The sequence below is a fragment of the Pelobates fuscus genome, chromosome 6, assembly GCF_036172605.1.
Source record: "Pelobates fuscus isolate aPelFus1 chromosome 6, aPelFus1.pri, whole genome shotgun sequence".
Taxonomy (NCBI): Eukaryota; Metazoa; Chordata; class Amphibia; order Anura; family Pelobatidae; genus Pelobates; species Pelobates fuscus.
The window spans coordinates 232,321,148-232,333,647 of record NC_086322.1 but is presented as its reverse complement, the minus strand read 5'-3'; the positions used below and the strand labels follow the sequence as shown (position 1 = coordinate 232,333,647).

The 12,500-nt window shown below is 44.0% G+C and overlaps 1 protein-coding gene across 1 annotated transcript in view; it reads right to left on the bottom strand.

The window, feature by feature from the left end:
- Positions 1-11,998: 11,998 nt before the first annotated feature.
- NPEPPS (aminopeptidase puromycin sensitive) overlaps positions 11,999-12,500 on the bottom strand; it is a 144,177-nt gene continuing 143,675 nt past the window's right edge. Inside the window, exon 23 of the mRNA XM_063458839.1 lies at positions 11,999-12,500. This exon is cut by the window's right edge and continues 650 nt beyond it. The gene's annotated coding sequence lies outside the window, so the exon portion shown is untranslated.

Sequence of the window (12,500 nt, the reverse complement as noted above, 5' to 3'; positions counted from 1 at the left end):
TGTATGTTGGGCAGTGTGTATGGGGGCAGTGTATGTTGGGCAGTGTGTATGGGGGCAGTGTGTATGGGGGCAGTGTGTATGGGGGCAGTGTATGTGGGGCAGTGTATGTGGGGCAGTGTATGGGGGGCAGTGTGTATGGGGGCAGTGTGTATGGGGGCAGTGTATGTGGGGCAGTGTATGTGGGGCAGTGGGTATGGGGGCAGTGTGTATGGGGGCAGTGTGTATGGGGGGGAGGGGAGGAGGGCTTTTTAATAAAAAAAAAAATGTATTTAATAAAATATATTTATGTCCCCCCTCCCTTCTTACCTTTATTGAGGAGGAGGGGGGACATTTCTGGATCCCTGGTGGTCCCAGTGGGGAATCCCTGGTGGTCCAGTGGTTCCAGTGAACTCTAGCCCGCGCTCCAGGGCTAGAGTTCACTCTCGCGAGATTTGGAGCGTTGCCGTGGTAACCGCGGCAACGCTCCAAATCTCGCGAGAGGAGGACCCGGAGGAGCTGCTGGTAACAGCTCCCGGGTCCTCTCTCCCTCCCCTTCCGGTCGGCTGTCAGTAATGTGCCTGCAGACCGGGGAGGGAGATCAGTGATCTCCCTCCCCGGTCCGCAGGCACATTGCAGGGCTGGCGCTTGGGCAATGCCAGCCCTGCACTAGCCGGCAGGGGAGAATCTCGGGGGGGGCAATTGCCCCGTTGCCCCCCCCCCTGGATCCGCCAATGCTCTCTGCCCCGTCCCCTTCTTTTTTTTTTTTTTATTCTTTATTTTACTTTGTGCAGGGAGTAACAAAACGTTTGGCAATGCCACAACAGCATATTCAAAAGATATAGACACAGTAGTTGTACAGTTGTGACAAGAATATCGGCACATTTTTTAAATGTTATGTTTTAAACACGTTATTTGCAGTAGATTAAACATGCAGTAAGTAGTGAGGTTGTAGCAGAATTTTGAACATAATATAACAGTGTGATGAATTAGGCTTTATACTTTAAGAGGCCTCAATGCGAGAGACTATGTTAATATGCCAGGCATCTAGCATTGTACATGTTGGGGTTCACGGTGGGTAGGGTGCCTGTCAAGCTATGCTGACTAGCTAGATGAGCATATACAGTAAAGCTGTGTTGCCATGGTGGGTGGTTATTTGAGCGGGACCACAGTGTCGAGATGAACAGGACCTCGGTGTCTAGCTCCCTGTAGCTGCGTCTATTCCATTCTCACATTACTTTTTATGCAGGAGATGCCGAATCATAAAATAATACAAGATAAAAATAACAATACAAATGTTGATAACACTCAATAACAACGGTACGGCTTCTTTGGGCTTAATAACACGGTAGTATTGTGCAGGGCACACTCATAGTAAAACAACAAGAAGGAGTTAATACCCGTGGGTAGGAACCTAGAGAGACAGGGTGAAGATCCCTAGAAAACTGATCAAGTTTAACCTATACCCATTGCATAGAGATTCCCACCGCTGAATGGTAGGTAGTATGGGCCTCCCCCATCAGCCACCCATCTCCCCCAGACCTTTGTACAGTCCAGCATTACAGTCTCAGGGATCCCATCTGTGGCTGCCGCTGGGTTCAGGGCTCGAGATCTTCCTCTACGCTGCTTCCCTTCGCTCTGGGATCTGGCTTTCAGGGCAAGGGGTGAGCTTCCAGGGGAGTGTCTCTTTAGAGATTGCTGTCCACAGCTGTGTAGAAACTCCGCAGGTCGGGGCTTTTGGCGGGAATAGGCCTGTTGCCTTCTCTTCCTCTGCTCCGTTGGTGCCTTGCTCGGGCCCCTTTTAATAGGTTGCTGTACGGTACGGTGTCCGGAAGGTTGGGTTGTAGCCACACGTTTCGTCGCTGGTGTCTTCGCTTGAGGGTAGACCGCTCTCCAGAACTGCGTCCAGAATCTGTCAAATGCTTGAGCTATGCGGTCTTCTCCCTGTGGGTGCTTTGTTTCAGGTTTTCCTCCGGCGGCCATCTTGGAGCTCACGTGGCGGTACAGCCGCTCCGTGTGCCCTGTCTGGGCTTGTGGATGTGAGCCAATAGGTGCGCCGGCGGGGACCAGGATAACCCCCACCGGTCCAGAGGGGGGGGGGGGGTCGTGGCTGCAGAGTGGTTTCCAAGCCGTGTGCTCGCCGGCACAGGAGATCGGCCGCCTCCCCCAATCACCGGGCACTGGGCTGCGGAGGTAGCTCTGACTGGAGTGATGCCGGCGTACGGTGGGTGCCGGTAGGTGCGGTGACTGTCCACCGGTACTCCAGGTGGGTCACTTTGCCGTTTGTAGGCAGTTTTGTGCAGTGTAATGTCGGAGCCGTGCCAAAACACGTCCGGCCATCTTGCTGGTCAGGCCCCGCCTGCCCCATCCCCTTCTTAGTGGGCCGCTGTGCTAAAAAAATGCCCGGGCCGAATTTTTTCTCCCAGTCCGGCCCCGGTTTAAATTATTTATATATACTTGTTCTATTTTATATTCTTAAGTACACCCAACACCTTTTGGCCATACCTTACTTTTATGCATGTTTTATGCCACTTTGTGCGCATAAACGTTGTTGGATATTATATGTGCATTTTAAATTTCAATTTGATTACATATGGTTTTTCAACTTTTATATATGCTTTGTGTACTTATCATTTACATGCTAAATATATCTTTATTTTTAATTTGTTTGTTTCTATTAAAACCTATTATCTTGCTCATAACAGTATATCCATATTAATAAACATAAAAAAGAATTTCCCTAAATTGGAATTTAAATAACACAGAATGCTATTTATTATGGACTATTAGAGATTCTAAGTCCTATCTCTTGTCTCTCAATATGTTTGCCCTGTTGAAAAATGGGCAAAATGACATAGGAGATATTGATTGCTGCTATACTTCCGCCGGAAGTCTCAACCAGTCCGGACGGTATCGATATCAATCAAGCCATTCAGGACTGCCCCTACTTTATTAAAGGACATATTGTTATGATGACTGCATTGTGGGTCACATTAGATTGCTATCCATTGGTGGTAACGCAGCGATAACATTCTGACACCGTTTGCGTTCCACAAGTGAAACACACATATTACCACTGCTAAAAGCGCTGCGTCACTTCCGGTGCGACGCGTGCGTTCCACCGGTGGTTACAAGAAACAATCCCTGCAACACACCAGGACACTATTACACATAATGGACTCCCTATATAAAACGGATGGAACCAGGACCTTACCCACACTTCTGAGGAAGCCTTCTATATGTGAAACGCGTCAAGTGGGACTTTTAAACTAATTTACAAAGTATTTTACTATTTTATTATTTTCTGTTTTTATTAATAGGTATATTTTTTTATCCTTTATCCATTCTGGGCTTCAACTCCTTTGCCTCCTGGTTACCATCACATTCCCTGGTGGGGATTATACCACCTATGCTACACCAACTAGAGCAAGTTGTGCTCTAGCAAATGTGAGTACGTTATTTTATACCTCATTTTATTTATTTTGTCAGTATATACTGCACTATTGGATATTTCTATGTCTCTCCACATATATTCTGCCTGAGACTACCAAGATGCTTACTGCTGCACGTCCTTAGACAGGGATTGTTCCGTCCACAAGCATTAACAGCTGAGCTCTGAGTTAGCTCTGGTAAATGTGAGTGTAACCATTTAGAAACACTCATACATATACCCATTATACTTCTTACTACACTATTATCCGTTTATGTTTTTTTTTTTTTAGGTCAACTGTATATTTATATCTTCACAATAAGACCTGTGTACGTATACGATTTTTTTGTATTACACTATCTAGGGCGCGGTTCCCTTCCTTTCTCCATATATATATCATCTGTGGGGATCATTCCACCTAAGCTGATATCATTGGGCATAAGGTACTCTTAAAATTGTGGGTAATTTTCATACTTTTTCACACTTTTATTGGTTAGAAACAGTGAGCACTATATCCTGTTTTTATTCTTTTATATGTCGCTTCCACTGTGGACACTCAAAGATAAAAAAATTCCAGTTTCATCCCTGAGGGTGGGATTATACTTTTTCTTCACATAATTTGAGATATTGAACATACTGGGTTGCACTATTGGGTTTTCTTTTCTGCTTAGATTTTAGATAAGATGCCAATAACAGAACTCCCTACCTCAATCAAAACCTAATTTATTTGAACGCCAAAGAGAACTTTTGACTGAACTACACTAAAGCATCACCTCCTCAAAGGCTTATAGGAAAAAAAAAAGACCCTTGTTTTATTCTTCTGGGACTTTTTAGTATATCTAAGTTATTTCTATCACTATTTGGTTTTACTGTACATATATACATCCATACTTATTTCAATTTATACTTGGCGCAAATCTGTTTTATGTTGTTTTCTACCTATTGTTTTTCCTTTGGATTGTTAGGGTATCCAATTAACAGAATTTGCTGCCATTTGAGTGAGTGCTGTATCTCTCCCTCTATTTGTTACTGTGACTAGTGTGCTTACTAGGGGTCTAATTTTGAGTAAGTCTCCATCTTACCTTGCCAAAGTCCCCAGGCAGAAGATAATGTTACTTTAAAATCTATGTTAATTTCTCCCTTTTATTTTTTTTAACTGTTGTTGGTGTAAATAATTGGTCACCTGTTTTTTTTTTTTGTATGCAATGTGAATATTTTATGTCCATATCAAATATTCCTTAAAGCGACACTGTCATGGCTGCATCCGTTTTTTTTTAACGCCATTCCCGACTCCACTACATCTACTGTCCTGACAGGAAAAGTTGTGCCGAGCAGCAATCAATCCACAGAAGGGCACGCAGATCCCTCCTTGTAATATGCAAAGATAGAAGCATCAGGGAAGCAGTGCTTCCCGCCACTTCCTAAGCCCCCCATGTCCTCCATCACGCTATGGGGGTCAATATGACGCCCATATTAGCATAAGTAAGATTTAAATCTCCCGAATGCCCTTACTTGCTATGCGGTGAGCAGGGGCATGTCTACTAAACAGTGAGCAGCCTTGCGGCAGGTGGGTGCCCTAAATGAAAATGGGGGGGGACCTATTGTCCTACCCCCCAGCCATGGGCGACGGGTGGGGTTCTATGTGTAAAAATACCCCCCCAGGTGACTACGGGTCCCCAAGACCCTAGTCACCCCCCCCCCCACCCAAATTAAATTAAATAAAGCCCTATCTACTCCCCTCACCCAAAAAATTGTGAGGGGGGAGACAATGAAACTAAATACCTGTAAATAAAAAAATACTTACCATTTGATGTCTTATTTTTTTCTAAAACCGTATTTTTCCAGCCCCCAAAAAGGCCAAATAAAAAAACCATAATACCCGTCGAACTTATAAAATAAAATAAAAAATCATCAGAAAAAATAAAAAATCCAGACAAAAAAATTATTCCATCTTCACCCAGCGAGGGCACCGCGCAGAAAGCTCTGCAGTGCGGGGAAAGGCTTATGAAGCCTGCCCACGTTCTGCAATTTGTCTCAGAGCGCTCTGATTGGTTGGTTTAAGCCAGCCAATGAGAGTACTCTGACAGGTAAATGAAAAGACTTACAGATAAGTCTCTACATTTATCTGTCACAGCACTCTGATTCATTTAACACAGCATGGGAAAGTTCTTTGGAATTTTATTTGCGCTCTGTTTTTTTATTTTATTTTATAAGTTCGACGCATATTATGTTTTTTTATTTGGCCTTTTTTGGGTTTACATTTAGAAGGTTTTAGAAAAAAAGAAGACATCAAATGGTATTTTTTTATTTAAAGGTATTTAGTTTTATTGACTCCCCCCACACAATTTTTAGGGTGAGGGGTGGTAGGTATGGCTTTATTTTTATTTGGATGATGGGGTGACTAGGGTCTTGGGGACCACTAGTCTCCTGGGGGTGGAGTATTTTTACACTTAGCCCCCACCCCTCGCTCACGGGTGGGGCCGGGAGGGAGGACAATAGGTGTTCCCTCCCTTATTGTAATTTAGGGCCCCCATCCGCCGCTCATGGGTGGGTGCCAGGCGGGAGGACAATAGGTCCCCCCCTTATTGTAATTTAGGGCCCTTACACACCACTCATGGGTGGGGGCCGGGGGGAGGACAATAGGTCCCCTTCCATTTTCATTTAGGGCCCCCACCCACTGCTCATGGGTGGGAGCCTGGGGGAGGACAATAGGTCCCCCCCTCATTTTCATTTAGGGCCCCCACCCACCGCTCATTGGTGGGGTTGGGGGGAGGACAATAGGTTCCCTCCCATTTTCATTTAGGGCCCCCACCTACCGCTCATGGGTGGGGTACAGGGGGAAGACAAAAGGCCCCCTTCATTTTTATTTAGGGCCCCCACCCGCCTCATGGGTAGGGGCCAGGGAGGAGCCTGTGTCCCACGTTTAGTTTAATAGCCCCCACATGCAGGGCACAGGTGGGGGCTGGTGGGGGACGTTATGTCCCCCCCAGGCTAGTTAAGAGAGGCCATTTATTTGGGGGGGTTATATATATTTTTTTAAACAGTGAGCAGCCACAGCTACTAGACATGCCCCTACACACGATATAACAAGTAGGAGCAGATTAATTACTATTTACTTATTTAATTTATGAATAATAAAATGCATAGATATTGTGCTAAATTGGTTGTTAGTGTAATTTGCTCAGGGCATCATGGCACCCTATTTATAAATTGTACCAGACAGGCTAGCATTCACTTCCCACTTGCATCATTGAGCCTTTGGCGTGCATGACCCTGACACCTGTTCACCACTTGTCCTTCTTGCACCACTTTTGATAGATGGTAACCACTGCATACGGAGAACATCCCACAAGACTTGCCTTTTTTGGAGATACTCTGACCCAGTTGTCTAGCCATCACTATTTGGTCCTTGTCAAAGTAATTTAGTTCCTTTCACTTGCCCATATTTCCTGCTTCCAACACATAAAATTCAATAACTGACTTGCTGCCTAATATATCTCACCCCTTGACAGGTGTCATTGTATTGATATAATCAATGCTATTTACTTAACCCGTCAGTGATTTTAATGTTGTGGCTGATCAGTATAAGCCATGAGCTCTGCCGAGACTAGCCCAAAAAGAGCTGCTTTTCCTTATTTTCACTTGGCCATGGAACACAATAAAAAGCAAGAGATTTGCAAAAAAAAAAAAAGTAATGATGGTCCAGGCAATCAGGTTCAATCCACTGAGCAGATTTATTGGAGCAGAATCAAAACATCGTTTTGACCCACAACAGGGCCTTTGTCAGAGCTCCTCAGACATATCTCACCACCCTACTAAACGACATCAAGGTCACCATCTAGACAGAGGAGGCCTCCTTGAGGATATAGATCTCAGCTTTGAGCCAGAGATTACCATATCCAGTCGCAGGACTCACCACCGAGCTTTGATAGAGGACACCATGCTTTCTACCCGCTTTGCCTCGAAGGAGCATCCAGGGACATGATCTGCTCTTTCCTGTCTTTTCCCCTGAAGGAAAGTTTAATGCTAAAGGCTGCAGTTGCTGGGATTTTGAGCGATGACATATCTTGTTGTGCCAAAACTGGTCACCTTTTATGTTGGAGGCATGGAGGATACTTCACCCTATCACCACCATGCTGCAGGGCCATCTACAAGTGGGGCTTTACATTGCAATACCTATGTGTCACTGCAGATATTTCTTACGCAACCTGGGCCTAACCCATGTGGAGAAACCCACTGAATCCTCTTCACTGCGGATTAAAGCTCCTGGAAGACAAGCACTAAAGATGGGATGTCCCCCAAAATGGTCAGGCTTCACAAAGAGAGACCGGTGGTCCTGCTAGACTGGAGGAGTGATCTGGCCAACTAAGCTTTGAGTTCTGGTGGAGCAAGGAAACATGTGTCAATGTATCTTTACCCAGTATTCTCACACCACCAATAGGCTGAAATCAGCCACTGATACTGGTGACTTGATTTGACAGCTACTGCACCACAGCAGGGAGCTGACCACTACAAGTACGCAGCTAAATGGCAACTGGATGTCCCACAGCTGCAGATTTGAGGCGCACCCTGGACCAATCTCCCTTCTTTCTGACAGTGTTGGGAGGAGACTGTAGTTTGTGGGATGCTGTTTTTCCTTTTAGGGGCCTCTTATTCCCAAGCGGACATGTTGCGCTCCAGATAGTGGTTCCACACCATTGACTGTTTCAGGTAAGCTTTACCAGGAGACCATGAGAGTGTGCTAAATCGTGACGATGTGTACACTGGAGGGCAAGAATGGATTCCAGCCATGTTTTTTGGCAGGGTGGGGGTGGTCCAGAATGTGTTTTTTTTTTTTGTATACCCACTTTCTTAGATGTAAAAAAAAAAAAAAAAAAACCTGATATTTTGTTGATGGCAGTGTCGTGATCCCGCTTTGGATAGGGTTGGTTACATTATAGCTTCACATTGTACCCTGATCGATCCCCCACACACGTCATCAGGGTTTTAAGGTGAACGTTTTAAGACCTATTTTACAGTGGGTTTTATTCTAAGAGCCTATTTGGCTTTTTGCACACACAAACATATTTGATACTGGCAGTCCATGTGCTCATTCAATAATAGCAAACTTTCAAAATATGGTCTATCATTGGGTTGAACCTTCCTTTGTCTGTTTTTTGTTGGTGATCTCAATGGTCCATGGGCTACCCAGTGATGTTACCCCAGATCCTGTCTATTTTCCTACTTTACCGGGATCTACTTGGACTCTGTAGGTTAACAGGTGGGCTGGGAGAGTTGGACTCGCCTCCCCCTGACTGGTCAACAGACATTTCCCTTACTTCATGTACATAGTTTGCCATAGGGTGGTCTCTCCTTTCCTGGTCTATATTTTTTTCTGCTTTCTGTTCTCCATAACCGCTATTGGAGAACAGACTATGTTTTCATGCAGCAGGCCTTCTCGCAGTTTTGGATTGAGGCGAGGACATGGTCAGACCATAATCCAATGCAGATTGAGATGGCCTTGCAACGTTTTCAATCTTGAGAGTGGTCATGAAAACTAAATTAAATTTTCTTAGATAACCTTGGAGTTGACACTCAAATCTCTCAGGGTTTAGGACACTACTTTACAGAGAATGAATCTTCTCTCTCACTCTGGTAGGTGCACAAGAGTGTCATCCGGAGCCACTGTATTCAACAGGGGTCGACCAAATATTTGACCTCTGCAAGATATTAGAGGAAATGGAACCATAACATAAATGGGCGCAAATGGAAGCTACCTACGAGGTATTATCTATGGTCCTCACACACAGATATGACCGCTCTCTTAAACATTCCAGGGGTTCCTTTTACGTGAATAAAAAGAAATATGGCAGACTGTGGTGCACTTGTTTAGAGACAAGCAGAAAGCAATCCATACTACACTATAATTTAGATTAGGGAATCTCGCTACAGGAGCAACTTGACTACATAAGTAGCTATTTACAAGGCAATGACTGTCATTTCCACAGAATAAGGTGTCAGAGGCATTGGACTCCTCCCAGACTGAATAGGAAACAGACACTGGATGGATTTATGCTTTGGTATTATAACCCCTGCTGCCTCACTGGACTGGGACCCTAAATTCCATGGTGGAGGTAATCAATGTTAAACACAGACCTTAAGCTTTTTACTAAAGCACTGGTGGAGCGCATTCACTCTACCCTCATGGGACTGCCCCACCAGGTTCAAGGCAGAATTATTCTTGGGTAGGAGATGAGGGATAACACTTTAAAAAAAAAAAAAATCTTCATTTATCATGCATTTCACAAAGTGGGTTGGTTATCTGACATCTTTGCTTCAATATATTCAATTTGGTGAGAAATTATGCTAGTCCTGACCCTATACAGTATGCCTTCAGCAAAGGTGTGGGTGAATGAAGTCTTGAACCTCACCATTCCAGAGAGGGAAAATAGGGCCCTAGCAAAGCAACTCCCCTTTAACTGACTTTTCTTAGTTCTATCAGAGGAATCACATGCCACTGATAGGTATAGGAGATTATAACAAGTATCTGATACAGCAGTGATAGACACACTCACGCTTGAGACATAATAGACCTGAGGAAGGTACTCCACGCTCATCTTAAACACAGGGTGGTTTGGCCCTCCTGGATTTCCAACACTACTGCACATTTGCTGCAAATTCAGGAGTGACACATAAGGACCTCACTGAAGTATAGCTTTCAGCTTTGGTGAGAGTGGCTAGTCCAACACTGCTGCCGGCATTAGCATGCCTGCGGCCCACCACAGAACCTAATCCATTAGATTTTGTGGATTTGATAAAGGGTTGGGGGCACCCATGCATAGCCCCTCACACAATCACACGTTAGTTGGTGTTTCCTTCAGGGATTGTAAGAAGTTTTATTTGATACAAAACAACATTCCTGTGCCCCATTAGCCTTTGCAACTGTCTAGCACGACTGTCTCATTTAACCGCCAATAGGGGATACCGTAGAAAGGCCTGTGGGTTAAAGGCAAAATACCACTTTAAGATCCAGTAATACGCTTCTATCCTTTGTAAAATTTTACAGGCATAGGTTTAAGAATTGCATGCAGGGTGTTCATACTTACCTTGACATCCTGGAGGAGTGGTGCCATGAAAACAAGCTCTAACCATTGCTTCAGAACTACCTGGATCTGCACTCTAGTTGGTTCAAGCCATGTGCATTGTGTGTTACATGCAGGGGAGCATGCGTGAAGACATAAGGAATGACCAAGGAAGAGGGTGGAGATAGCAAAAGAAAAGAAAAAGGAGGGGGGGGGAGAGGAGGATTTGAAAAAAGGAGAATAATAAAGGGGAAATATACATTTGCAGGAGTGAGGGGAAATAGAGAAGTTTCAAGGGGAGGTTCTATATGTATATCAAGAGGGAAAGCAGTATACAATCAGGATGGGGAGCCTTGTTGAGTCATATTGATGGTATGACCAAAATGTATCTGTGAGATGGCAGGACAGATCACACAGGTATATCCATGTGCAGAGCTCTGCTGTAATCGACTAATTTGGGCCTTGAGGTAGCTTCACACAGACCCCAGAAGGGACAGTACCACCTTAACCCCTTAAGGACACATGACATGTGTGACATGTCATGATTCCCTTTTATTCCAGAAGTTTGGTCCTTAAGGGGTTAAAGCCTCACACATGTTACTTTCTGGGGATAAATCTCTGTACTCATGTACTTGCACCAGGGTCCTCTCTACATTAGTTCTACCACTGGGATACTCAACATGAGGTGCCTGGATAAAAGAGTTGGACACAAAGCTACTGATTCTGTGAGTAACCAGTTGTATGCTCAGTTGTAAAACAGATTGCCATGATGTGTCAAGATTATGCATCTAAAACTACCATGTGTCAGTTCTATGCATCTAAAACTGATTGCCATGATGTACCAAGTTTATTCCTTTTTAAAATATGCATTACAAGCAAGTAGGTTTGAAAAATTACAGTTTTTAAAAGTGGGTGTCAGCCGATAAAAGTATGGGAAGTCCTGCTTTAGAGAACAACTCTGCTGTACACAAAAGCTTTTAAAACAAATCTGGAAGAGGTGACCAAGACCAGATAATAACCAAGAGATTCAATGCATCTATGTGGGAGATGCAGATTGGCCAGGGTGACATTTGGCCTATGGGAAAGCATTGTGATTGGCTGAGATCATCACTTCTGAAGTCAGCTCAGGCGGCAGAGCCAGCACCGTCAGACTGGAATAAAGATAACTATATTTAGGGGGTTAAAGGGGTTCTAAATAGTGTTTTTAACACTATAGTGTCAGGAATACGTTTGCTTCCTAACCCTATAGTGTTCCTTTAAAACAAATGTATTTTATCAGTGCATCCACTGCATTCTAAACCATATAGCTGCTCCCCAAGCAACATCAAGATGAAGGAAAAATGGATTGTTCATCTCTAGACATTGGGTAGGCAAACTTTGTCACTCTAGATATTGTGGACTGCATCTCCCATAATACCCTTGCATCCATTATGCTGTGAAAGCATCTGGAGTGCCGAACATTACCTATTCCTTATCTTCACATTACAGACAGTTGTATGACTTTTCTGAACAAAGACAAGACCACAATTGCGTTACACACTCACATTGGTTTTATTAACGCCAACTGGTTTGTGGTTTGTTTTTTCCCAATTAATTTTTTCAAGTTGTATATTTCTTTCTTTTCTTCTTTTCATTTTCTTAAAATAATAGCACAAAAGAAGACTCTGATGAGCAAGTCTGCTTACCCAGGGCAATGGGCCCTCCCACTATGCCATTAGGCTGCACAAACCCAGAATCTGGCTAACCTAGAAATTAATCTCGAACTAGGGTTGACGGAAAGGGAACTTTAATACAGCAGAAAAATTTCAACATTTCTCTTCTTGTCTGTGTTGAAGAGGCGTGATCTATAGTAAAAGTTAGCCTTTCAGAACTAGACAGACTTCAAATAACAAGCCTTTTCAGTAATGGTGGGGCTCTAGATCAGGCCATTTGAAGATACATAGTAACGAGGGAAGGAAGGTTAAGTGAGTACACATACGTGCAAACTTGTGTTGCGTTTAAGTTAAAATTATTCCAGAACAAGGGGTTAAACT